The sequence below is a fragment of the Stenella coeruleoalba genome, assembly GCF_951394435.1.
Source record: "Stenella coeruleoalba genome assembly, chromosome: 15".
In the NCBI taxonomy this organism is placed as follows: Eukaryota; Metazoa; Chordata; class Mammalia; order Artiodactyla; family Delphinidae; genus Stenella; species Stenella coeruleoalba.
Window position 1 is genome coordinate 18,868,305 of NC_137161.1, and position 9,633 is coordinate 18,877,937.

Here is a 9,633-nt window from a genome sequence, read left to right on the forward strand (position 1 = left end):
TGTTGAGAAACAGAAGCGAAACTTCATCAGATGGTCAGGTGAGATCAAATGCATTTCCATGTCCAGAGTCTGGGGTGAGAAAAGCTGCGTGGACACAGTTTCTGAGAGCATCACGCGGGCCCTGAACAAGGGAGGGGCCCTGGGGTGTACTGTGACCACGCCCAGCTGGGTACCAAGACCCGCATGTGTCCCTTACAGATGTCCCTTACACACTCCCTGCATTACTCCCGTGCAGGGCAGGTGGATCTGAAGCCAGACTGTTTTAACTCAGCTGTTTGCCCAGAAACCAACTCAGCAGGTGTCAGCAACTGTTTGTCAAAAGAACAGATGAATCTCACTTGGGTTTCCAGTCCAGCTGGGCGGCTTAGCAGCTGTGTGGCTTTGGGCAAACGTGTGTTCCTCTCTGAGTTGTCTCTTTGTCATCCATCAAAGGAGAACAGGGAGACCTCCTAGGTGGTTCATTCATTCATTCATTTCAGCCTTTAAAAAAAAAAACTCTTTATTGTAAAGTAAACACAGATACAGAAACCACACAAAATATATGGCTTAATGAGTCATCTTATGGTAAATATCTTTGTAACTACTTCCCAAGTTAATAAATAGAACTTTGCAAGCACTCTTCTCCCCCAACTCTCTCCAGGTGCCTCTTTCCAATCTAAGCCCTCTCACCCCCGTGCAACGAACGAGTAGCCTGACTTTTACAGTAATCATTTTCTTGCAATACTTCAGCACTTAAGTGTGTATCCCTAGATATCATTGTTAGACTTGCCTCTTAAAAAGAAAAGATACATCTTTAAAGTCTCCTTTAATCTAGAGATGTTCCTGGACCCTTTCTTTTCCTTACAAGCTATTTGCTGAAGGAACACCATTTGCCTTGTAGACTTTCCCACAGTCTGGATTTTGCTGACTTTATCCGAACAGTACCGTTCAGTGTGCTCCTGGGTCCTCTGTGCTTCCTGGAAGCTGGCAGCTGGCTCCAGAGGCTTGATCAGACCTGGGTTCAATCCCTTTGACTAGCTCCTTGGGGGGCTTGTGTGCTCTCCTCAGGCAGCACACAATGTTGGGTGTTCTCTCTTTCTGTCTTAGCAGCTGTCTGTCGATGGTCTTAGTTAGTCCCTGAATTCATTTGGGTTGCACGTGGCAACATTCCAATCCCAATCTTTCTTTTTCATTTATCAATTGGAAAGAGACTTTTAGAAAGGGATGCTTCCTTTCATCTACTCTTTGTTGCCCTGTTGATACAGGTCATATAGGAAAGGCAGGACACATGCCTGCTTCTTTCCCTTTATTCATCAGTTTTCAAGGAAATGAATTGGTTCTTTATCATCCTCGGAAGGAGGGGACCAATTAATTCCTTTTCAATGTCATTATGAACTCTTAGATTTTAGCATATTTGATGGGCTACAATCATTTACAAGTATCATTTTTTTTGAAGCTCAACTTGTCCCGTTCCATCGTCCCATGCCAGGGAGAGCTTCTTCAAGCTGGCTCTTGAGTCTTTTCGGTACAACCCTAGTTGTCCCTGAGAGATTCCTGTCTTTCTGTATGACACGATGCATCAGATTCATCTTCTACATTTTCTGCTCCAGACCTGGAATCTTCTTTCTCCAAGAAGGCCTTTTATTTAAAATTTAAAAAAGAAAGAAAAGGGAAATGGTATTTCATGACCGCTATCCAGGTGTTAGGGATACACATTGCTACTAGTTTGATTACAAAGAAATATATTTTATCATGCACACTCCTTAGCCAAAATCCCAGAGGACAGAACCTTGTGTTCAAACTGATACTTCCAACCCACATTTAGGATTTTTACTTAATCACTTCGGTATTACATCTCTCCTTTCTTCCATGCTGAGAATCACATTCGCAAGGGTATAGTGGATGGTAGAATTAGAATATTCCGTAATTACTTATGCTTTATCCCACATTACACACACAGCAGTCTCAAAATTACGACAGGAATACCACCACCAACATAATTATTGGAAACAGTTAAAAACATCATTTTTCTTGGTATATGCTCTTCCCATTCTCCATATTTTAATAGTGGTCTTGCAGATACATTGTCAGAGCACACAGACATTACACGTGGCACCATCTCTTTTCAATCCCCATTGAGTCTTAGTTGTTCCAGTAACTATATATTTAATGTTCACTACCAGTCCTTTTTTTCCTGTCTTTCTAGTCATTTTGGTTGTCTGAAACCTGTTCTCTGGCAGATTCTTCAGGAAAGTCTCATGGGAACAATATTCCCTGAGTTCTTTTATGTTAATCATTATATGTCTGAGTCCATTTAACTTACAAATCACTTTTGCTGGACATACAATTATTAACTTACATTTTCCTTTCTTGAATATCTTAAGTATGGGACTTCTTTTTCTTCTAGCATAAAGCATTATTCTTGAAAAGCCTGATAATAATCTAATTTATTTTTCTTTATAAGTCAATTATTATTATTATCATTACCTAGAAGCCTGGAGGATTTTTTTTCTCTTTTCTTGAAGTCCAGTTATGTTATTAGAATGTCTTGAATGTGTCTGATTATTGTGGGTTGATATTTTCAGGTATGCAGTGTGCTCCTTCAATTTGTAATTTTAATTTTTAAAAATTTTGGTAAGTTTTCTTGATTAATAGTTTTTAGTATTTGTTCTCTTGCTTTGGTTTTCTTCTTCGGGGACTTTTGTTACTTGTATGTTGAAACGTCTTTGCCTAATTACAATATTTGTTCTTTTCTCTAGAATATTAAAAAAAACCCTCTGTCTTCATTTCTTGTTGATTTATAATATTTCTTCCTTTTCAACTTTTTCTCTTAAGGCATTATCTTAAGGTTGGGTTAATTCGCTCTTGTGTTTCTTCTATCTTAGCCTTCATTTCTAAAATGATTTCTTTCCCTTGTATTTCTAATTCTTTCCTGAGTTCTGTTTTCTAATTAAGGTTCTCTAGTTGTAGTTTATGTTGTTCTTTCACATCTTGCATAATTAAAAAATGTCTTTAAGGTCATTTTGAAATAGAAGGCTATGGTTTTGATCCATCCTGAAGAAATGTCTTGCTGGCATTCTTTATCCTATCTCTAGGGATGCTATTTGGCTCCTGAATCTCCTGTTGCTTAAATTAACTATGTATGGGATTTGACCTCCAGACTTCTCTGTTGCTCTTTTTTTTTTTTTTTTTTTTTTTTTTTTTTTTTTTTTGCGGTACGCGGGCCTCTCACTGTTGTGGCCGCTCGCGCAGGCTCAGCGGCCATGGCTCACGGGCCCAGCTGCTCCGCGGCATGTGGGATCTTCCCGGACTGGAGCACGAACCCGTGTCCCCTGCATCGGCAGGCGGACTCTCAACCACTGCGCCACCAGGGAAGCCCTCTGTTGCTCATTTTTATGTGACATTAGTTTTCCGGAACTTGAAGGTGATGTTTGGGATGCATTTCTAACATCAAGAGCTCCTCCTCCTCTCGTCTGCATGTGGTGCACACAGACTTGGTGACCTGCTTTCTGAGGTCTCCCGGCTCCGGCTCCTCCCGCCACTTTGATCTGGATCTTCTTCCTTCCTCTCCATTGCCTTAATCAGTCCTCCTCCGTTTTGATCCCACTCCAAAGCATTTCCTCTGCAGTGTGGGACCTTGTCCTGGACGGGAACCAAACATCTTTGAGAGTTAGTAGTCCTTCCTGAGGATTCTTGCCCTCGCTTACTATGGGAGTGGGCAAAACCCCTCCCAGATTCAGTCACTCTTCTCGAATTGTCCCTCCATGCTTTCCACTGAATACCTGCTGCCTATTTGGGGGTTGTCTTCCTGTCATGTCCCTCAGACATCCCCTTGCTTCCCTCTGCTGGCAAGAGATGGGATGCCAAAGGCTGGAGGCCGAGCTAGGAGCAGCTTGGGGTGAGGGTGGGGGAAACCCCAGGGCATCTGATAACATGCAGGTGGCTACCGGGGGTTGAGCTCCTCCACTCATATTATTTTGGTGTTCATGGGGATACCTTTGCCACCTAACTGTGAAGCAAATGTTGTCCGTGGGTTTTGCTTTTGCTAATTTACCCTGCTTATTTTTGTTGGAATTTGGAGAGATTGGCGTTGCTACTATCTCCCCAGCAAGTCACCATTAAAAAAAATTTTTTTTTATTGGAGTATATTTGTTTTACAATGTTGTGTTAGTTTCTGCTGTACAGCAAAGTGAATAGTTATATGTATACGTATATGTATATCCCCTCTGTTTTAGATTTCCTTCCCATTTAGGTCACCACAGAACACTGAGTAGAGTTCCCTGTGCTATGCAGTAGGATCTCATTAATTATCTATTGAGATACATAGTAGTGTATATATGTCAATCCCAATCTCTCAGTTCATCCCACCCCCCACAAGTCACTATTTTTAATGCCGTGTCCCCTATAGGGCCACAGGAAAGATGAGATGAAATAATACATGTGTATAAAAGTATGTAAGGTGCCTGACCATCTTAAGTGTCCTGTAAAGTAGCTGCTCCTCCTTTCTGCTGCCCTGAAGCCAAGACTGACCCTCAACTCACACAGGCTTGAATTCTGGTCTCTGAATCTGCCTCAGAGGATGGGGCAGGAGGTAGCACAGGTCCCCAAACTGGCTGCCCTGAAGCTGCGTGAATCCCTGGATTTTGTGCCCTTGACTTGACCTGCTGGGCATTTCCTCTTAGCACCTGTTTTGGAGAAGAGAAGGGGAAGACCTCTTCCACACTTGCCACCTTTGCACCCCCAGAAAAGGGGTGGTCCAGGGGGTGAGAAGCCTGCTGTGAGCCTGGTACGCCATCTGCTGGCCATTTGTTTAATTGCAGAGAGGAGCAGCATTAAGTCCAGAGACGGGAATGTCAGGCGCACTCCCCTACTCCAGCCAATCAGGTGGGTTAATCCTTTCTCCCTCTGGTTGAAAATGATTCACAGTTGACCCTTGAACAACACAGGTTTGAACTGCGCGGGTCTACTTATACGCAGATTTTTTCCACTAAATAACATACTACCTGACTTGAGGTTGGTTGAATCCCCAGATGTGGAACTGCGGATACTGAGGTTCAATTATTACAAAGTTACTGGAGGATTTTCGACTCTGTTGGACCCACCTTGTTCAAGGATCAACTGTATTTATGTTAAAACAATGACAATAAAGGGAAATAAAGAGAACGTTTTCCCACATTCTTCCACTGTCTAGACAAGCACTTTTTAAAAAAAATATATAAATAAAAGTCTGTATTTACTCTTAAGGGGGCTGGGCTAATGTGTCCTGCCTTGCTGCCTCCTAAAAAGTGGACCAGAGACCCTGGGTATTTGCATTGGTAAAAAGGGGAGAAAGAACTCAGATTCTATAGCCCCAAAGACTTGGGTTTGAACCCATTTCATTAGTCACACGCTGGGAGGGGGAGGTCTATTCATCTCTGATTTTGAATCTGTATGTGCTAGGCTGGATAATACCTAACCCCACCAAAAAAAAAAAAAGAAAAAAATATTCATGCTCTAATCCCTGGAATCTGTGAATATGTTACCTCACATTGAATAAAGGACTTGGCAGACGTGATTCTGGTTACAGACCTTGAGATGGGGAGATTACTCCGGATTATCCGGGTGGTCCCAATCTAATCACAGGAGTCCTTAGAGGCAGAGAACCCTTCCTGGCTTCAGTCAGAGTGATGGGACATTGTCCACTTTGAAGAAGGAGCAAGTGGGCCATGAACCAAGGAATGCAGGCAGCTTCTAGAAGCTGGAAAAGGAAAGGAAATGGATTCTCCCCAGGGCCTCCAGGAGGAATGCAGCCTTGCAGACATCTTGATTTTCGCCCATGGGACTTGTGTTGGACTTCTGGTCTCCAGAACCGTAAGACCGTAAAACTGTGTTGTTTTAGCCATTAAGTTCATAGTAATTTGTTACTACAGTGATAGGAAAGGAATACACTGTGATGTGGGATAATAATAGTATCTACTCTGTGGGTTGATGGGGAGAATGAAATGAGATCCCTGCGGGACATGCCTTAACAATTGTAAAACAATTGACAGGTGTTTCGCATTCTCTCTGGGAAGATACCATTTATTCTTTTACTTATTCCACAGTCTTTTTCTGAGCACCTACTATGTGCCAGGCCCTGTGCTCAGTGTAGTGATTACCGGGGTCAACTTGGCCCCTTCTTTTATGGGACTTACAGATCAAGAGGGTAGTGGGACATTCAAAGGTCACACAAACACACATGTCATGCAATTACAATTGCCATGTGTGGAATGAACAGATTGTCCTGGAAGCTGTGAGTATGGAGTTGGAAACCTGCCAGACCTCAGGCTTCGGGCCTCAGGCTTCAGACCTCAGGCTTTGGGCAGGGCTCCAGGGTCATGGCTTGTCCTTGCTCACCTTTCCATATAGGGGGCTCTGCCTTGACCAGGGATCAGGGTACTAACGGTCAGTATCCTGGCTAGAGACAGCATCTTGGGGGCCATCAGATGGACCTGTGCTGGTCCAGAGATCTGGGGCCTCGCATGGGGTCCCCCTTTGCTGAGGCATATCGTATAAGGGTCTGAGGCCAGTGAGCTCAGCACTGACTGGAATGGTGGGCAGAGAAGGCCGGGCTTGGCCTGTGGCCACTCACCCTTGGTTCAGGGTCTTATGGCTACAGGTGAAGGAAGGGAAAGAAGCTGGGTCAGGGACCAGGGCTACTTTATTGGGTTCTGGAAGCCCTCTCTCTGCTGCACATTGGCCCGAGCCTCCTCACATTCCCTCCTGGGTTTTTCAAGGCTGTCTGGTAGTCCCACTCTATGCCTCCAGTGTGATGCAATGGAACACAGATTCTCAGGGGCACAGGATTCCTTGTGCCTCAGTTGACTATGGTATCTTAGCCAGCTGGAGGGGTTTCCGATGGGGGCAGGGGGACTCAGAGTGAGTCACACAGCTGAGACAAGCAGAGGAACCACAAGACAGGGTCTGGATGCAGATCTGAGGGTCCCAGTGGACCCCCAAGCCACTGAGAGGCGACGGCCAGAGCAGGAGCTGTGCTGCCACCTGGTGGTAGATTTTTGGAACTGCTGCTGGATCAGATACCCTGTCTCCTGGGATGTGACTTTCTGGGCAGCCCTGCTCCGCTCAGTTTATGTCCTGACAAAGTGGACCATGGGGAGTGCCCGGTGAGTGAATCTGGTAGAGAAGGTGGTGAGGCCTGGCTTTAGAGTTCCTTTCACCCTTCCCTAGCTATAATTCTGAGAACCAGAGGCAATCCCCAAAAAGGGGTTGATGAGAATATGGTAGTCACCCCTCGCCCCACATCCCACATTCACACACACACACACACACACACACACACACACACACACACACACACCACCATGGGCCTCAAGGTCTGTGTCAGACCTGATGCTCTAGAAACCTCTCATGTGGAGTTTACACATACACCTGGAGCCAGGTGAAGGGGCCCTAACACATGAAGGGGGTCAGCAGGAAGTAGGGTGCTGGTTAACTCAGGTTTTCCCATGAAGCTCGTCACAGACTGGGCAGCATGCACACTGGTCCAACGTGCAAAAGCTTGAATAGAAACGTGAGCCCCACCTCCAAGGCGCCACCTACCTCAGGTAATATACATCTCCAGGTGACCTGGTGTAACTGCAGGGGTGCCACCTGCCTGAGACCCGCCAGCCTGAAGGCCACAGAGCACTCAGCTGAAACCTTGAAATCAGGCTTGCAAAAGTAGTCCTGTTTATGAAATGAGTGATTTAAAAAAAACCCACATCATTTAAAACCCTTTAAGTATGTCTTCTAAGAAGCTGTCCATATGGGAAAAATTTTACAAAAAAAGGGAAGAAAGAACAAAGTCTTCAGAAGTTTGGGAAACATTTTGGCAGATGTTTCAGAACCTTAAAGTAGCTTCAGCCAGGGTAAATGAACTCGTAAATGCATTTGTTTTTGTATATGTTTTAAATTTTATTTTTTAATTATTTATTTTTTTTCAGAGTCCTCTGAGGCATTTTATTTGCATGTATGTATAACAGCCCTAGAAAAAGAATCCAAGGATTTTCCCTCCTGTGTGTTTTCATCTTGCTGCTTCATGGTTCATGATGTCAGCTGAGGTTGTCAGTACAATGAAACCAAACTGGTGGGATGGGAGCAGGTTTTACTGCCATTTTTCTAGATCTTTGAGTCGCACATCAAATCTGGGGCTGATCGCTCCACACTTATTTAGCCTGCCTGTGAGGTTCACAACGATTTTCCCAGCGCTGTGATCATCGATGATTTCAAATTCACCATTGTAACCATGCTTCATCATCACAGAAACCTGACGATGACTTTGGAGGATGGCTTAATAAGAACCTGGTGTTTGCCTCTCTTTTTGGCATTGTTGAAATTCTTGAGAGCATCAGCCGGGACATTCACGTTCACCATTATGGAAGCACGGAAAGATGGTGGAAAGATACATTTTTTATTAATAGAAATGTATTTTCTCCTCACCCCCACCAAAATGATGTTGAAAAGTATTTAAAAGAACACAGACCCCTACTTCAGAGGAACTCTAACATACGTGCATGTTATGATGTATCATGTTGAGATGTGCATGTGGAGATGTATCCGCTTGGAGAATGTTGGCTGTAGCACTGTTTTTAGGCATGAAAATTTGTAAACAACCCAAATGCCATCAGCAGGACCATGGATAGATAAATCATAGTGCATATGGCAGGTGTCCATGGCATGACGACCTCCTTAGTTAAAATGAACGGTTCTGTGTGTTGACATGCAAAGACCTGAAGAAAAATGTGGAGTAAGAAAGCAAGCTGCAAATTTGCAGCCACATGGATGGACCTAGAGATTGTCACACTGAGTGAAGTAAGTCAGACAGAGGACAAATATCGTGTGATACCGCTTATATGTGGAATCTAAAAAAGTGGTACAACTGAACTTATTTACAAAACAGAAATAGAGTTACAGATATAGAAAACAATCCAATGGTTACCCGGGGGAAAGTGGGGGAGGGATAAAGGGGAGATTGGGATCGACGTATACACACTACTGTATATTAAATAGATAACTAATAAGGACCTGTTGTATAGCACAGGGAACTCTACGCAATACTCTGTAATGGCCTGAATGGGGAAAAAAATCTAAAAAAGATAAAAAAGAAAAAAAGAGTGGATATATGTATATGTATAACGGATTCACCTTGCTGTACACCTGAAACTAACACAACATTGTAAATCAACTATACTCCAATAAAAATAAAAAATAAAAATAAAAAAGAAAGCAAATTGCAAAGGCAAATATTCCATGTGTTATTTCTGGATTTATGTATGTGCAACAGCAAAAAAATGCAAACATGGATGGACGCCCCACACTGCTTTCATTTGCTAATGAACGAATGCATGCCTCTTTGCCTAGGTAAGTCCTGCTCATCTTCCAGATCTCAGCTCAATGCATCACTTTTTCAGGGAAGACTCCCCTGACCCCCCAGGCCAGGTAGGCACCCTGAAGTCCAGTCTCAGAACCCATACCTTTCCTTCAGGTCTTTTTACACTGTTGTATATTTATTTGTGTGATTATTTGATTAATGTCCGTCTTCCCCACAGGCTTGATTCGGTCAGGGACCCTGGCTACTTTCTTCATCCCTGGCATCTAATGCACAGTGGACACCTAATAAATGAATCTGTGATTTCT

At 43.7% G+C, this 9,633-nt stretch overlaps 1 pseudogene across 1 annotated transcript; it reads right to left on the bottom strand.

Moving 5' to 3' along the window:
- Positions 1 to 7,797: 7,797 nt before the first annotated feature.
- LOC307198587 (small ribosomal subunit protein uS8-like) lies at positions 7,798 to 8,391 on the bottom strand (annotated as a pseudogene). The gene has a single exon. The product of its transcript is annotated as a small ribosomal subunit protein uS8-like (transcript).
- Positions 8,392 to 9,633: the final 1,242 nt, after the last annotated feature.